Below are 18327 nucleotides of genomic sequence, written 5' to 3' on the forward strand. Positions count from 1 at the left end.
GCCACCATCAAGTAAATTTGACTAATTCAAATATTTATCTGAGGAAATTCAATACTCAGCACAGTTTTACTCAAGTTGGGAAACATACCTACATTTTTTTCTTCAACCACAGCTTCAGGACTCTCATAAATCCAAATATTTAAAGTAACTAGGGATTGGGGAGCAGTCAGTTGGCATTGTGTGGTTTCAGTGGAACGTGAAGAATCAGAGAGTAAAGCTCAAGCTTGTGTTCCTGCTGGCTTCTGCTGCTGATGTCCTCCTAACCCGTTCTCTTGGCCCAGGCAATTCCTAGTGATAGTTATGATGGCACTATTTGCCTATGCTCATATATAGAATGAATGATAAATGGAAATAGAGTTTTACTTTTATTATCATGGCTAAACTTTTTGCTCTTCTGTTTGGGCTCCTAATGCTTATAGCACCTTTTCAACTTACCCATGAATGTGTCATTCTGGGCTTCAGAAACTTGTAGATACTTTTCACGGAATTCATGGTGAGTGAGTTCAAGGGTTCCACTTGATTCTAAGTGCCTTGTATCAGCAGTTATCTTGCTCTAATGTTTGCATACAAAAGAGACTTAAAGTAAGAGTTAAGGCAAAGAAAGATTAGATTGTGTTTGCAATCTGGGCTAGAAATGATTTTTGAATATTGAATTTTGCTAACATAAATAATTAAATTGATAATAATTTATTTAAAAATATTTAGATGATCTGTGCCAGGATTAGTGGGGTTCAAAAATATAAAAGTAGATTCAGTTGCAAAAAATAAAAAACCTTCTGTAAATTCTTAATTTCTAAGTATCATTTATAGTAAAACCTTAATATTTATTTTTGGCCTAATTTGTAAGAATGCAACAGTAAAACTTCAGTCTGGAGATAACATGTTAGTGTCTCCTTATCTAATTGTCCCCAAACTTCTTCAGTCATGGGATACTTAAATTTCCTTCAGTTGTCTTTCTGTTGCCAATTCAGATATTAATAGGAAGAGGAAGTCAATCTCTTGTCAAATTTGCCATCCTGTATGTTATAATGTCTTCATTGTCTTTAATTTTCTCCTTCTCCACTCACAGTTCTTTTAATGTTTATATTTGTGATGAATGCAAATGCAAATTTTTACTGGAATGTATTAACATCCAAATTTTCTCCAATTAACATCCAAAGCCTTGACGTTCCCACTTCTAAATTGAAAATTGAGCATTCTTCTTTTCTAGTCTCTGGCAAATAATGATGCTGGGTCTTCATGTCATAATCAATGGTGTTAGAAACAGAAGAGTGAAAACTGCACTACTATAAATTAATAACTCTGTGACTCATCCTATCAAAATTTAACACAATGATTATTTTGCTGATGGGAGTGAGGAAATCTTTGTGTTGAACAGGAAAAGTGTAGCTAATTCTTTTATTACTTCAAGATAAAGTTCTTTCCAACAATGTCAAAAGCAGAGATATTGTTTAAAAGGACCCCCATGGGATTAAACAGAGGATGGTGGTAACTTCTGTTGCTGGTTGTATAAACTTACATGCTGTCCTGGAACATGAACTGTGTGTGATCCTCAATGCTATTCATCCATAGATTGACCCAGGTAAAAATTCAGTGCATCAAAAGACATCACATTGATCCTCTATTCCTTTAAATTCTAAAGAATAACCTGAGTGAAAATTTGTAGGTTAAGAGAAGCCTATGAACATATTTTCATTTTTGTTGTTTTCTATTCTTTGATAAATAGCAATTTTTGTTTAAAAATGGATCTAAGCTTCAAATTTGATTCAAGGCTAAAATGCATATGCTTTAAACTGTTGGTGCTCAACTTCTTCACTACAAGCCTAAAAAGAAATCAGTGATAACAGGCCTCAGTGAGGCTGAGGTGAAAAGGGTCTGCTCTTGATCTGAAGAAGGTGTCACAGCAAAGCCCTGTGCTATAAGGGCCACCTGTTTTTGTATTGGAAAACTAAGCAATGGTATAGTATAGAATCTAAACCAGCTAAATGTCACACCAAGAGCTATACAGCAAATTATTATATGACATTTGCATTCTTGGGGGTGAAATTTTGGAAAAATTTTTAATAACATAGGGAAATTTTAATTATGCAAAATGAAATAAAATATACTGGATTCAAATATTTATAATAAATATATTCATTTCATTGGTGATGATTTTGATAAACACTATCAGGCATTATTCTAGTGGAAGGTGGAGATAGTCCAGTAGCCAAGACAAATGAAATCTATGTTCTACCACCTGTCAACCACCCATCCACCTACCTGCCTGCCTACCTACCTATCCACCTGTATAGTCAGCTATTACTGTGTAAAAATCAAAGAAAAAAATCCTTTAAAACTCAGTGACAAATACTTGACATCAGAATCTTGCTCTTTTTTCTGGGGATCATCCAGAGGTTAATCTAGGTGGGGCTCTTCTGGACATGTGCAGATCCAGCTATAGAAGACCCTGCAGGCTATCTAGAAATCGGGACAGGAATGTTTCCTGTGTTAGGGTGCTTGGGTTCCCCAAAATAGAATTTGAGAGGAAACCTCAGAGAAGTCTCTAGATATGTAACAGGATGGATCTGGCCAAATCCCTGCAGAAAAGGGGAGACTCCAATCCAGGTAACCCCAATCTGGCACAAGAGGCTGAGGCCCCCTGGAAGGAGGGAGAGAGCAGGGAGAAAGGAGGGAGCAGGGGGAGAAACCCCAAGGAGGCAGATTAAAGCAGCAGCTGACCAAAAAGCCTGCTTCCCTGGAAGGAAATGGGAGGGACCACAGGGAGGCTGCTGCCCAAGCAATTGTAAACAAAACAATGCAGCTGCATGGACTGAGTTGGTCACCATAACCTGTGTGATAAGGTGACACCCCACTCCATCATGGAGCCATGCAGACAGATGCACATGGTGGACATTGTCTAGAATTGGCAGCTAAACACTACCATATTGCATGGGATTTGGGGGAAAGATTTAAAACAGAAAGTGCTCAAAAGCACTCACTCTTTTTTCTCGCCTCCTGCCCCTGATTGGTGTGGGGCATGGGTGCTCCTACAACCTGCAGACATTGTTTCAATTTGGGGCTTTTGCCTTGCAGAGTGGGGAGCCAGATCATGGAGGCAGAGTCCCTATCTGTGGCGCTGCTGCTCTGCTCCATAAGGCATGGGCCAAGGGTTGGCCTATTCTCATGGTTCTTTGGTCCAGAGCCCCTTTCAATTATCTCGCTCAGAGAGCAGCATACAGAGGCATGGGCAGAGATGCATGCCAGAGATGCATGCCTTGGGAACTACAGCAAGGTAGTGCACCAGGGCCTCCACAATGTAACCTGGCACTGTGCTCTGACCCACAGGGGTGGAGGTGGAGTAGAGAACTCTGCAAGGCAATGATGATGCCAGAACACAAGAGTGCATATCCCAGAGAGAGGGGGAGAGCCTGAGGATTGGCATCTGTTTGTATATCTTCTGAGCTCAGAAAAGGACCAGCAAGGAATGATGGGCACTGGACATGGGTTTGGATTTCAATCTTTCTGGGAACAAGGGAATTTCTGTGCTTTGCAGAAGAGCTTGGCTTGAAGAAGGGATGCTTCCAGGCCACTCAAATTTGGTATCCTGTTAATGAAAACCTTTTCCCTTCTCCACAAATCTTCATGTTTAAGTTTTTTCTCAAGCATAAGGGAGGCAGCACAAAGGAAAGAATGGTCTTCTGAACTGGCGTGCGGGCTGGCTCAGCTTAGCTGCTTTTATAAGCTGGGGACAGAGTGGGCTTGCACGAAAAGGCAGGATTTTGGATAAAGGCAGGCTTTTTAGAAAAAAGGCTGGCTTGCAGAATTTTCCATTCCAGGATTGGGTGACTTCTGTTTCCAGCTGTGTCTCATGGTACTTGTGTCCATGCCTGCACTGTAGGGGCAAGATGGCAGACTGCTCATTACCATCCTGATAGGAAGGTTGTGTAGTGGTCACACCTTGATCAATTGTGCATGTGGATAAGTGGTTAAATGGGCAGTTAGAAGGGCAATAAAATCAGCTACCTCTGTGTTTTTGAGTAGGGAGTGGGGAATTGGTGACATTTTTGCAATTAAGCATTGTTTCTGGCCATCTGGAGTCCTTACTATCCTGGGCCGAGGTCCTCACGCTCTCAGGAATAAGACAGGATTTCCTTCCCTATGTGTAAAAACCCAGCAATATTTCATCACTCTGGCAATAACATTTGATTGCATATTGAAGTTTTTCTGAAACTCACCAAACCACTTTGTGCCTGATCTGAGACAGCACCAGCTGGTCAGAATTTTCTTTCACTTCCAGCAAGATCCTTCATTTGAACATCTAAACCCTCATTATCAAATGATTGGTGCTCCTTCTTCAAGGTTTGTATCCAAGCTCTACGGAGTCTTACATCAGAGGCCCCGAGGCACCAAAACCAAAACCAACCTTCTCAGAAGTCCGGGCTCCACATTCCGGAGGTCTTTTCTTCAAACTCCTTTAACTATCTCAACATCTTTCCTTTTTATCCTCCAGCCTTAAGTTTGGTAACTGTTTACTGAAGTTTTTGCCTCTAATGGCTAGCTATTGAGATGAATTTATATTGAATTATCTGTTAAAATAAATGGTGTGCTTTGTTTCCTGACTAGATTATGAATTAGATTTCACTGGCCAAAGCAAATCACGTCATGAACCAAGCCAAGTATCTGTGTACTGGGACTCTACATTCTCCCTCTGCTAAGGAATTCAATCTATCACATTATAATCTATCCAGTAATATTTTCTTCTAATATTTTTCTCATCTTTGTGTATTCTGCTAAGGAAATAATGAAAAAATACATTGTGTATTGTTGAAGGAAATAATTTAACATATCCACTGTTTTAAATTTATTTTTATTTTCTCTATTTTTTAATTGTGCAAACTTGTTATGATTGTAACAACTTACATTTATTCAGACTTTACCAATTGCCTGCACTGATGTCTAATCATTATAACAATCTTATGAAAGATTGTTACCCTTAAATGAAAAATAAGAAAATTTGAGTTTAAGAGGTGATGGTTAGTCCCAGACCCCACATTTTTTATTTGATATAGTCAGGATTCAGAAACAATGATATTTTGGCAGAGCCCATTGCTCAACCACTACAAAACACTGCTTCAAAATGAAGCTTTATTGAAAGTAGCAGTCACTCGATTTTAAATACCCATATAATCCTTTGGGTAATTACACACTTGTATAGATTTAGAAATGCTAATTTTTTATAAAATTATTTGTGTTGAGACCATGTGATTTCCTGCATACCAGAGAGAACAGGGAAATATAAATTAACTTATTTATGATATGTACATGTGTGCACACACACATTTGTGCATCTAATCATAATAAATTATTTTAACATGTATTCTTGAAAATGTCTGAAAGTCACAAGGTGTCTCTCATCCTTATTTAAAATATAAATATATCGTCAATTTTCATGTGCTAAAATTTGAACACAATTCAAGAAAACTTGGGAAGCATAGGGAATTAAATGAGTTATAACCCTTATAAAGCATAATCTGATCATTGACTTCCTTTTTTTACACTGTGTTAGGTTTTTATTTTTATTTCTTTTTTCTTAACATGAATATGTCTCAATTATTATTGTATGTATGTGCCTGAGCTTATGTGTGCATGTACGTGTGCATCTGTCTGTGATCACCAGTGGTTTGCTTTTGGTCATTTTGGAATGTCAGGTGAAAAGGAAATGACAGTGGCAGAGAAACTATTATATGTGTACCAGAGAGTACAGAGGAACTTGCATCGACTAATTCACTGAATCTTCAGAGTGAGCGACATAAATCAAAACTCCCCATGACAAGACAGAAAGGCCAGTAAGTTTTGGCAGAAAGATGATATAGGTATTGCTTTCAGAGACTAAGATAAGCTTCTTTCCCTGGTGCCATCTACAGTAACTGCAAGGAGCTTGCAATTCTGGTGTTACATAATGAGATTTTTTTATGTTGTAGGAACCTTTTGCAATGTTAATTGTGGATGATGGTAACTGAATACTTAAGATGAACTGCTAAAAAGATTGGTTTACACATACCTCTTGTGCACAGATATAAATAGGTGTGATTTTTTTACCGTTATTAATGAATGGCAAAGATTGCATGATGCCTTTTTTAAAGGAAAAAGTTAATGAGATCTGTCTGTTTACCTTAATTGGTGGAAATCTTCTTGTGGACTTATTATGTACAGAGCATTATGTATAAAATGTTACAGAATATACAATTTTAAATAAGGCAAAACCTTTCCCTCATGGTAAAATAAAGTTCAAAATATTATTACAAAACTGTATAGGAATCAGAGTTTTAAATTAACATAAAATACTATAAAAATTCAAAACATGGGAAAATTACAATTATTTGGTTGTGATTCTGGATAAGGGTTTTCTATTTTGGGTAAATAAAAGCAAATACAAATAGCATGACTGTGCCTGACAGCATATCACAATATCACTTGTCTTTAGTCAGTCTGAGCAACCTTACACATAGGTAATTGCAGTGCTCATTTCAGAAACACTCACTTACATGGCAGCAAAATCAAGTAACACACTTATTTCAAGTCACTCTTATATAAAATATAATAATAACACTATGTAATGAATTTAATAAATTCAGAGACAATTTGAGTGGATGTATTACAGGAAGTATTCATTCAGTTTTGTTGTATCCTGAGATTTGATGAAGTCACGTGGAAACCCTGTAGGGATTTTGGAGCCATTCCAAAGGACTGCAGTCCCCTAAAACATCTTCAGATCTGAATCAACATGCTGCCATAGTTTGTCTGGGGTCACTGTGCCCAAAATCACACTGCTGGATCAGTCTGGTTTATGATAGTTTTTTGCCATAGCAACCTAAGTAATGCTAAACAACATAGCTACTAAAAATAAATTAAAAATGAGATAAGAAAAATATATAAAGTACTCATTCTAGTAAAAAAAAAGATGAGAAAATTGCTTCAACTATAAAATTGGATGGTTCTAATTTATTATTTCAATGATCCTTAGCAGATATATACATTAAATATATTGTATTAGGTTCAAAATATCAAAGGCAGTTACAAGCACTGGTATCCCTTGAGATAAAGAGTAAAGAAGTATGTAATTTTATAAACATACATGTAGTTTTCTGTGTTTAATATTTTTATGCTTTATGAACTTGTTGGATCTTATTGGAATAACAGTATCTCCTCTCTCATGGAATATGGAATGCTGACAGTCCCTGGAATATCAAGCAAAAGTTATGTCAGCTGGCAGCAGTCTGGAACAATGTATCTGTGGAAATCAATAACCTAAGTCACCAATTACCTGCCATACTATATCTAGAAATTATGACTAAGTATACACTAAATTCTTCTTCTGACTATACTGGAGAATTAACAACACTAGTAAAATGACAGGCTAAGGCTCTCAAATACTCAGGTCATCACAGAGTTAAGAAAGATGCTTCTGTAATTTCTCCAAAATCATATTATATTTGATAACAAAAGAGCCAATGCTTCTGAAACCAGATCCCAAGCTTGATTCTGTAAGACATAATTACAAACAAGTTGAATCTGGATCCTCTCCAGACTGCCTCAAGGTCTTTTGTTTACTGGGAAATAGTAATATACTGGAGATTATACTGGGGGAAATTTGGGAGGAATTGCCCTATGTACTGAACCTATGTTTCCAGTTCTGTTTTTTCCTATTTAAAGAGACTGACTTTGTTTTACTTGAAGATTCTACACTGTCTTCACCTGAAATAATCACTGACTTTCAAAATGTCCACTTTATCACTTATTATTACTTCCAGAACTGTCATTAGAATCAGATTTAAGGATTTCTACAGGGAATGAGCACTAAGTCTGACAATGCAGGAGATAGCATTTGCACCAAAAGAACAATGTCTTGATTCTTGTTATCAGCCAAAATATGAGGCAATATGCATGGAAATTATTTTGTAAGGTCCAAAAACAGTCAGGAAAGAAAATTAATTTGAAGTTGGCTAAATTTATAATATGGCACACTTAGTACAGATTCTGGATTAAATATGTTAGTTGGCTGATCATTGGAAGGATAACCAAAACCTAACCTAAAGTGTGTCCTATATTAGATGAATTAGAACTGCTGTAACTTTCTTCATATAATGTCAATGAAGAAATCTCAAATCTAAAAAATATGGGATGTTGTAATGAATTTTGTGATGTCTTTTGAAATGTTTTCAGAGGACATTTGTACATTCATGTCACCAAAACGTTGGCAATGTATTCATAAGGGAAGCACCAGTGGTCCTGAAGGGTTCTGTATTGGATGTCTTCTTCAGGTGGGTATAACAAAGGAGAATAGGCTCCTTGATATTAGTGGACATGCCAGTATTTCAGACTAGGAGAAGCCAAATTATAACCTTTAATAGGTAGTGGTTTAACAGCCAGGTGGTCACTGAAATGGGCAGCAGAGATGGTACAGTAATAAGAATAATTTTCACTTTAATTATCTCTGATGATATGATCAAATTGATCTTGGATATTCTTGGTGAGATTGAAGAAATGTCCTAAAAAAGTAGGTTATGTTCTGATGACCATAAATGGTGCTTTCTCACTCTCAGTCAGAAAATAGATTAAAGAACAGTAAGCATAAGTGAGAGTGACTCCTTTCATTATAAACCTAAAAACACCCTTAAAAAATTGTTTCCCCTCCCTATAACTTACTGCTTTGATGGACAAATACTCTTACAAAGAAACAATGATGATTTCGATGAACTGGAAATTGAGAAAATTATCATACTCTTGTGGGTTCCAAATAGAACAGAACTGATTTTCTGAAGCTATAATCTTAATTATTAAAGGAAGATCAGAATTTTTGTGCACAGCGAGAGGCAGAGAGTTTTATGTTCCATGACCAGTAGATTCTCTAAGGTAGTTTTAAAAATATATTTTATTGATTATGCAATTACAGTTGTCCCAATTTTTCCCCTTTACCTGCTCTACCTAATACCCTTCATTCCCTCTGGCAATGTCCCCCATCCCTTAATTCATGTCCATGGGTCATATATATTAGTTCTTTGGCTACTCCATTTCCTATACTGTTCTTTTTAAAAATATATTTTATTGATTATACTATTACGGTTGTCCCATTTTTCCCCCTTCACTCCCCTCCATCCTGCACATTCTTTCCCACCCACATTCCCCCCTTTTAGTTCATGTCCATGTGTCATAAGTTCTTTGGCTTCTACATTTCCCATACTATTCTTGCCCTCCCCCATCTATTTTCTACCTACCATCTATGCTACTAATTCTCTGTACTTTTTCCCCCTCTCTACTCCTCCCTCTCCCCTGTTGCTAACCCTCCATGTGATCTCCATTTCTGTGATTCTGTTCCTGTTCTACCTGTTTGCTTAGTTTGTTTTTGTTTTACCTGTGGTTGTTAATAATTGTGTTTGCTGTTATTTTACTATACATGTTTTTTATCTTCTTTTTCTTAAATAAGTCCTTTTAAATTTCATAAAATAAGGGCTTGGTGATGATGAACTCCTTTAACTTGACCTTACTTGAGAAGCACTTTATCTGCCCTTCCATTCAAATGAAAGCTTTGCTGGATCTTAACATTCCCCTGTCTATTCTGTACCTACCAATCTGTACTTCTGAATCCTAGTATCCTTTCCCCCATTCTCTACCTTCCCCCTCCTAAATGATAACCCTGCAAATGATTTCCATATCTGTGATTCTGTTTCTTTTCTGCTTGCTTGCTTTGTTTGTTTTTTAGATTTGATTGTTGATAGGTGTGAATTTATTGTCCTTTTAATGTTCATAGTTTTGGTCTTTTTCTTTTTCTTGAATAAGTCCCTTTAACATTTCATATAATAAGAGCTTGGTGATGGTGAACTCCTTTAGCTTTACCTTGTCTAAGAAGCACTTTATCTGTGCTTCTATTCTAAATGATAGCTTTGTTGGATAGAGTGATCTAGGTTGTAGACCCTTGCTTTTAATCGCTTTGAATACTTCTGGCAGTCCCTTCTTTCCTGCAAAGTTTTTCATGAGAAATCAGAAGATAGAGTTATGGGAACTCTACAAACCAGACACTTTGTAGGGCACTATCTGCTTTTCTTGCTGCTTTTAAGATGATCTCTGTATCTTTAACCTTTGGAATTTTAATTATGATGTGTCTTGATGTGGTCCTCTTTGCATCCATCTTGTCTGTGACTCTGCTTCCTGGACTTGTATATCTATTCCCTTCACCAGATTAGGGAAGTTTCTTTCATAATTATTTCAAAGAGATTTCCAATTTCTTGCTGTTTTTCTTTTCCTTCCCACACCCCATGATTAAAATGTTAGTACATTTGAAGTTGCCCCAGAGGCTATTTAGCCTATCCTTGCTTTTTTGGATTCTCTTTTCTTCTTGCTGTTCTGATGAATGTTTTTTTTCTCCTTATGTTCCAAGTCATTGATCTAATATTGGCTTTATCTACTCCACTCATAATTCCCTGTAATTTTTTTTTTACTTAATGTAACCTTCATTTCCACCTGGGCATTGTTTATGCTGTTGAAGTATCTAATGAGTTTCTTGAGCATCCCCTGTCTATTCCCCTATCACTAGTTTAAAACTAGTGTTTTGAAGTCTGTGTCTAATAGATTGCTTAAATATCACTTTGTTTAGTTCTTTTTCTGGAGATTTGTTCTGTTCTTTCATTTGTGCCATATTTCTTTGTCTCCTCATTTTGGCAGCTTCCCTGTGTTTGTTTCTGTGTATTAGGTAGAGCTGCTTTGACTCCCTGTCTTAGCAGTGTGGCCTATTATAGAAAAGCACACTAGTAAGTTAGATGTGGTCAAGCCTTAGGTAGTTGCCTGGGTGGGGCAACTAGCATGAACCAGGTTGTTGGAGTTTCTAAGATGCCATCACTGCTCTGTGGCTGTGTGTGGGGGGAGGCTCAGAAAGGGGACTGTGCCCCTGCATGTCTTCTGAAGTTTTATCCATGAGGAAACTGTCCCCCATCACTCCCCCTATTGCCAGACACTTCCATTTTCCCCCATAAGACACTGGTGCCCTTCCTACTGCTGCCCTGGTGTTGAAGTCCGGAGGGGGTGATTCTGCATAAGTCCTAAGACCGTTGCAGGCCCTTTACTGGGAGAATGCTGAGAATCCTGCAGTTTCTTCCACTACCTGAACCCTCACTGCTTTTTACAGCCAAAAGTTATGGGTACCTATCTTCTTGGCACTGGATCCTTGGGCTGGATGGTCTGATGTGGGGCTGGGATTCCTTGCCCTCAAGGTATCCCTCCTGGTTTTTGTCTACCACTCGTGAGGTGGGACTGCCTTTTCTGCATCTCTGCCCCTCCTATCCCTCTGGATAAGTGTGACTTCTTTAATTCCTTGTGTGTTGAACTTCTAAACATCTAAATTTTCTGATGATTCTGGGCGATATTTGTTTTGTAGCCTAGTTGTAATTTTTGTCATTGTATGAGGAGATGGGCCATTTTTACCTACACCTCTGTCTTGACCAGAATTCTGAGCTGCTCTTTAATATTCTCACAGCTAATGGTAAGCAATAAGAAAAGACTACAGTAATTGAACACAGGTAAGATCAGACACTTTAGGAATAAAAGTTGCTGACTGAGGACAAATGGAACGTAGCATGAAAAGTGAAAGTAAAAAGTTTTAAGTAGGAACTTAATACCAGTTGTAATACAAGGACTAAAGAAATATGTGTACTTTTTAATTGTTTTGCATGTTTTCTATTGCCTTTTTACAAGTCTTTCTCTTTTCCACATAACTTTATTAAAGTGGGATGATGCCAGTGACTTTTATTGTTCAGTCTTTAGTGTACAGTTTATAGAAGGGGGTCTTATGCTTGACCTGGAAAAGGAAAACCATCTAATGCTATATATAGTGTTTGATGGGGATCCTGGGAAAGACCAAACACATCATTGCTAGTCACTTCTTGTCATGAATTCACATGATCTTGTCATTGTTCTTTGGGAGGTAAATGGGTAGAAGGTTATGTATTGGTGCTGACAAACCAAATAGAAGGATTGAGGCCAAATTTATTGTTGATGCTCAGAACCATTCTCACTACCTACTGTGTTCTCTCCTACAGCTTAGAAGATTATTTCCAGAAAATAAATTTCCCAGTATGTTTTGTGACAGGGCTTTTACTTAGATTATAGTAACAGGAGTGACTCCTCATTAGATCTAGAAGACAGAATTGAAACACAGTTCTATTCTTCCTCTTGCACCAGCAGGCAAAGCATGTTATACTGGATGTGAGATTTTTGTGTGTGTCTGCTGACCATTGACTCTAAAGATCATTCTCTTTAGAACTGCAGCCAGCACTACACTAAACATCAGCAGTGATTTCCTGTACCTTTGCAATGGGTTAGAAATAGCACCTTCATAATTTCTCAAAAGCTAGAAACAAATCAGAGATCCACTGGAGGCTTTTCTTGACCATTCCTCCTCAGTCCTTTCAACAGATTTGTAAGCACTTAATTGGCTGAGCTTAACTCCATACTGCTTTCTATTTTTAAGGAAGTTTATGTATTCTGACAGAACTATCAATAATAAGAGGTTATAATTTCAGTGAATTAGGATTTATAAAGGTATATAAAGCAATATGAAGTGGGCTTATATGGCAAAATAGTTGCTAGTATATATAAAAAGGCTCTTAATATCAATAATCAATTAATATCAATAAATAAAAAACCAAACATCTACAGAGAACTAAACAAAACATATTTATAAGCAGTACTTAACAATTACATATGGTCATTGTTATCTTCTGCTAATTTCTTCTTAGAAAATCCAGACAAAAATATTTTTAAAAATGAGTATTAGGCAAAGCAGTCATATAACACTACTGTAAGAAAATATGTTAAAGAAGGAGGAACAGCAAAACTTTCCTATAGAAAAATAACACATGGAGAAAACTGAGAACTATAAGCAGATAAAAAGTTTAACCTAATATTGCAACATTAACAGAAACATGTTAAGGATTCAATCACAACTTTTGTGAAAAGCAGTAAGATCTCAGGGAAGATTTGTCCAGTGAAGAGGAGAATAAATAAGAAGAACAGAAACAGAACAGTGGGGTAAACAGAGGAATGAATAAGAAAAATTAATAAAAGAAAAGAAAATTAAAATAATTAGTGAATAGCTAATGATAAAGATACCGGGAACCAAAGATAAAACATGGTTTGTTGTATTTTTGAAGGAGAAAATCAAAATAATAGAACACAAATGCACTGAAATACATCCACATATAGTTACTGTATTTATAAGGAAATAATCTGTTTAGCTTCAGGTGAAAAGGATTATGTCACTTAAGGGAAGGGAAATCAAATAGACAGATTAAAATGGAAAGTCCAGTTGATCATTTTGGCTGCAATATTTATTGCCAGAAAACAGTAGATTGACACTTACAAAAAAAGACTCAAGAGAAGAAAATGTGATATAAGGATCTCATATCCAACAAAGTTGTCTTCTAAGTGTAAACAATATAGGAAAAACCACGTTGAATATAAAATAGCAGCATATATTTTTTACATGAACTCTTCTTGAAGAAAAGCTACCATCAACTAAGGCATGATATAAAAACCCTGGCAAAAGACTAGTAGTGAGAATTTAATATATTCAACTAAAAATCAAATTGCTAAAAACTGAGGCAGGAATAAGAATAATAGGTTAGGATATAAACATTATTGATATATTCCTCCTTATTGCCTTATTGCAAGAGCTTGCAGTAAAACAGCAATTTGTAAAGTGACCAATTCAGTGACAGAACTGTACAAATTTCATACAAAGAAAAACACAAAGAAGGTAATATTATTCATTAAAATTGGTGAAGAATAAGGAAGGAATGAGGGAGGAAGAATGTACAAAATTATTTTTCTTTTTCTCAAAACATGTAACTAAAAAAAGAGGGGTCTAATTGTTTTATACAAAACTCTTATAAAGATAAACATTTAAAAAAACTTTCTAAAGTATCAGAAGATCCACCATAAAGGCAAAGCAAAGTACCACATAAAGTAAAATATATGCACACACACACAATTACAAATGTACGAGGTCTGTCCAGAAAAAGTCCAGCCATGTTAATATCACAAGAATGGATTGTGCAACATGAGTGTAACCTGGTAGCCAAGAGAATGGACTGAAATGTGCATGTGTGAACAATGACAACTTCACTGTACTAGTCAGTGGGTGCTGTAAATGTCAGTGAGTTGCACATGTGTACTGTGTGGCCATCACATTCAAAATGACTGTGTGAGTAGAGCAACAAATCTGAATCAAATTTTGCATTAAGCTTGAACATTTCTCCATGGAAACTATGCCAATGATTCAGAAGGCTGCAGCTATGGGCAACTGATGATGGGCAGCTTTATCATGATGACACACTGGTTCAGGCATCAGGCCTTATGCAGAGATTTTTGGCAAAACATCATATCATCCAGGTGACTCAGCCCCACTACAGCCCAGATTTGGTCCCCTGCAACTTTTGGCTTTTCCCAAAACTAAAATCAGCTTTGAAAGGGAAGAGATTTCAGATGTCAATGAGATTCAGGAAAATATGCTGGGGTATCTGATGGTGACTGGGAGAACTGTGTGAAGTCCAAAGGTGTCCAATTTGAAGGGGACTGAGGTGTCATTGTCCTCCGTACAATGTTTCTTTTATCTTGTATCTTCTTTAATAAATGTGTCTATTTTTCATATTACCTGGATGGATACCTTCTGGATAGACCTCATATACAAAATCTAACTTAGTATATCACATTAGAGTCAAGAAGAAAAAAGAAGAAGAAGGTGAGGAGGAGAAGGAGAGAGTACTTCCATAAATATAATTTAATATACTTGGGCTTAGATGAATAGTAGGAAAAAATTCAACATTGCAATTATTTTCCAAGACTTATGAAGCAGACCCCCCCCAAAAAAAATAGAATTACTTTCTGGAGTTCAGGCCCCTTGTAGTACAGGCTTCCCCTCTAGGAGATGTTCTAGGGACACATCTGTATCCGGTGCACCAGCTGACATTTTGAGAGGCTACATTTGGCTTCAGTGAATTTTTCTTGAAGACTCTTTCAACATGTTTTCCCATTTCATGATGAGTCATTTACAAGCACACCTGCCAACAACACGCTAAGTATTCAGCAGCTTTTGACCAAAAATGACATGATCCACATGCCTCACCCTCCCTATTCACTCAGTCTTGACCGGAGCAACATTTTTTTGTTTCCCCAGATGAAAAAAAGGAAAGTTTTGCTGATGTGGAAGGGATGGAACAAAAATGGCAAGAAGCACTAAAAAGTATCAAAATCAATGAATTCAAAAAGTGTTTTGAGCAGTGAGAAAAAACTCCTCGAGGTGTATTGCATCACATGGAGAGTACTTCGAAAGGGAATGAAGTTTCAATGTGTAAGAACTGATATGTCATCTAGAGCAAGGAACATACAGAAAAGAATAAACAAATGAGACTTCATAAAGATAAAAAGCTGCTGTACAGTTAAAGAAAACAGCAAAATGAAAAGGGAACCAACCCTTGGGGAAAATATATTTGCCAATGATATCTTGGGCAAAAGTTTGATCTACAAAATACATAAAGAACTCACACGACTTCACTCCTGGAAGACAAATAACCCAATTAAAAATGGGTAAAGGACCTGAACAGACACTTCTCCAAGGAGGACCTACAGAGGGCCCAGAGACATATGAAAGGGTGCTTAGTATCACTAGCCATCAGAGAGATGCAAATTGAGATACCACAATGAGATACCACTTCACACCTGTCAGAATGGCCATTATAAACAAACAGTAAGTGCTGGCGAGGTTGTGGAGAAAAGAGAACCTTAATACATTATTGGTGAGAATGCATACTGGTGCAGCTGCTGTGGAAAACAGTATGGAATTTCCTCAAAAAACTAAAAATGGAACTGCCTCTTGACCCAGCAGTATCACTGCTGGGATTATACTCTAAGAATCCTGAAACACCAATTCAGAAGAACCTATGCACCCCAATGTTCATAGCAGCACAATTTACAATAGCCAAGTGCTGGAAGCAACCTAAGTGTCCATCAGTAAATAAGTGTATCAAAAAATTGTGGTGCATTTACACAATGGAATACTATGCAGCAGAAAGAAACCTACCCTTGTAACAGCATGGATGGAACTGGAGAGCATTATGCTAAGTGAAGTAAGTCAAGTGGTGAAAGACAAATACCATATGATCTCACCTATAAGTGGAACCCAATCAACAAAACAAAGCAAGCAAAATATAACCAGAGACATTAAAATAAAGAACAAACTGACAGTAACCAGAGGGGAAAGGGGAGGGGGATAATGGCAGAAAGAAGGAGAAGGGTCATCAAGGAACATGTATAAAGGACCCGTGGACAAAGCCAATGAGGGCAAGGATTGAGGGTGGGAAGTGGGGGTGGGAGCAGGGGGGAAGTGGTGGAGGCAAAATGGAGACAACTGTACATGAACAACAATAATACATACATACATATACCATTTTTATAAATAAATTCCTGTATTTCGGGGTTCCCCCTCATAAATTCCTGGGTATTTGGGTCCCTCCTCACATAGTCAAGGTTTTCATTGTTGTAAATACTATTAAATGTATCCCCAAGCAAGTGTGGTATTTGATGCTGAACTAGAGATATAACACAAATGGGTACTAAAGGATATATATCAATTATGAGTTTTAGAAATTGAACATATTTTACCTTACTTAATATAGTCTCTCTAGAATTAATTATTTAGTAAGAACTTTATCATTTTCATAGAGAAAAAGAGTTACTGATTTTGGGAAGGAGCAAGGAAAGCAATTAGTTATATATGATTATTACCAAAAGAGTGAGTGGTATGAAAATGTGGAGGTATATTTTTATTTTAATTATTTTAACATAGCCAATTTCAGAATCTGTAATCTTTTGGTGGTTTAAAATGTACTAGTATATAAGGTGCTCTATAAAGGCAGAGTTTTTGTTTGCTTGGTTGTTTTCTTTTTGTACTTCACTTATTTATTCCTAGCACCTGATAATATGGTAGGTGATCATTAATAGCTGCTGAATGAAAGATTGTCCTGGAGAACCAAACAGATAGACCTATACTACTTGTTATTTCCAAAACAAAAGAAAGAAAACATCTAAATAAAAACTTCACTTGTTCCTAATCATTTTTCATCAAATGAGAACACAGGTAGTTGTGAAATCAACATAAGTATTTCACAAAAAATAATACAAGTAGCCATAAAAATATGAAAAAATTATAGTTACTGTTTATAAACATGGTAAAAAAATAACACTATAATGAGTAATATTTCACCTAAAAGACTGGAGAAATAGCTAACCTTCTGTACAACAAACTGTTGCTGCAAATAGTAAAAATTTGAAGAAATATTCATAGTTTCTCTTATTCTTGCAGCTTTTAATACGTGTTGCTAAGTCACCTATTTATTTATAGGCTTACAAGCAGTGTGTGAGAGGATCTGCCTCACCATATGCATTCCCTGGACAACTGTAAATTGTACACTTTTTAAAAATTATTTTTAGCTGATATAGTTAAGTAAATGGTATCTGGTTATTTTAACATTGTACTCCTTAAATCTAATTATCGATCATTTATATTTCTTTCTTTGGGTGTTTCTAATCATAATTATTTTTTCTTCTTTCTCTTATGATATGTTTTCCAACAGTCATTCTCTCTCTTTGTGTTTTAAGGATATTAACACTTTTCTGTCAGTATCATTTGAAAAAATATATTTTCTTACATTTATTCTTAGTCTTTTGTTTATAAATTGTATGGATTTTTTTTTTGACACAGGACTTTTATTTTCTATAAGAGCCATTCTTTCTACTTCCTTATTTGTGGGTTTTTCCCACACCAAAATATCAAATATATTTTCTAGTTAAAATTAAATAAAATATTTAAATCACATCTTGTTTTAATATATAGCATGAGATACTCATGGCTGTATGTTTTTCAATAGTTGATTCCCCCATCATCATGGAACAAATTATTCCTTTACCTACAGATGTCAAAGGCTGAATAAAAGTATTTCCTTTAACTTGGATTCCTTTGCAGGTTATTTAGTGTTCCATTGATCCATTTTGTTGGGAGTATGCAGTCCAAACAAATCCATTTTTTAATTTGATATTTTTCTGATTTACAGACAGAAATATTCAATTGTCATTTGTTATATAAATGGTTATTAAATTCAATGGTTCAAAATTTAAGTGATTTAAAAGGTACACATTTAGAGTTCTTATCATCCTGTGACAACCACACTTCTATTATTTTGATGTTTCTTCATACAATTGAATCAAATAGGAACATGTACTTATATTTCTTTCTTTCTT

Source organism: Phyllostomus hastatus, unplaced genomic scaffold (assembly GCF_019186645.2).
Source record: "Phyllostomus hastatus isolate PE091 unplaced genomic scaffold, TTU_PhHast_1.1 phas_contig_86, whole genome shotgun sequence".
Classification (NCBI taxonomy): domain Eukaryota; kingdom Metazoa; phylum Chordata; class Mammalia; order Chiroptera; family Phyllostomidae; genus Phyllostomus; species Phyllostomus hastatus.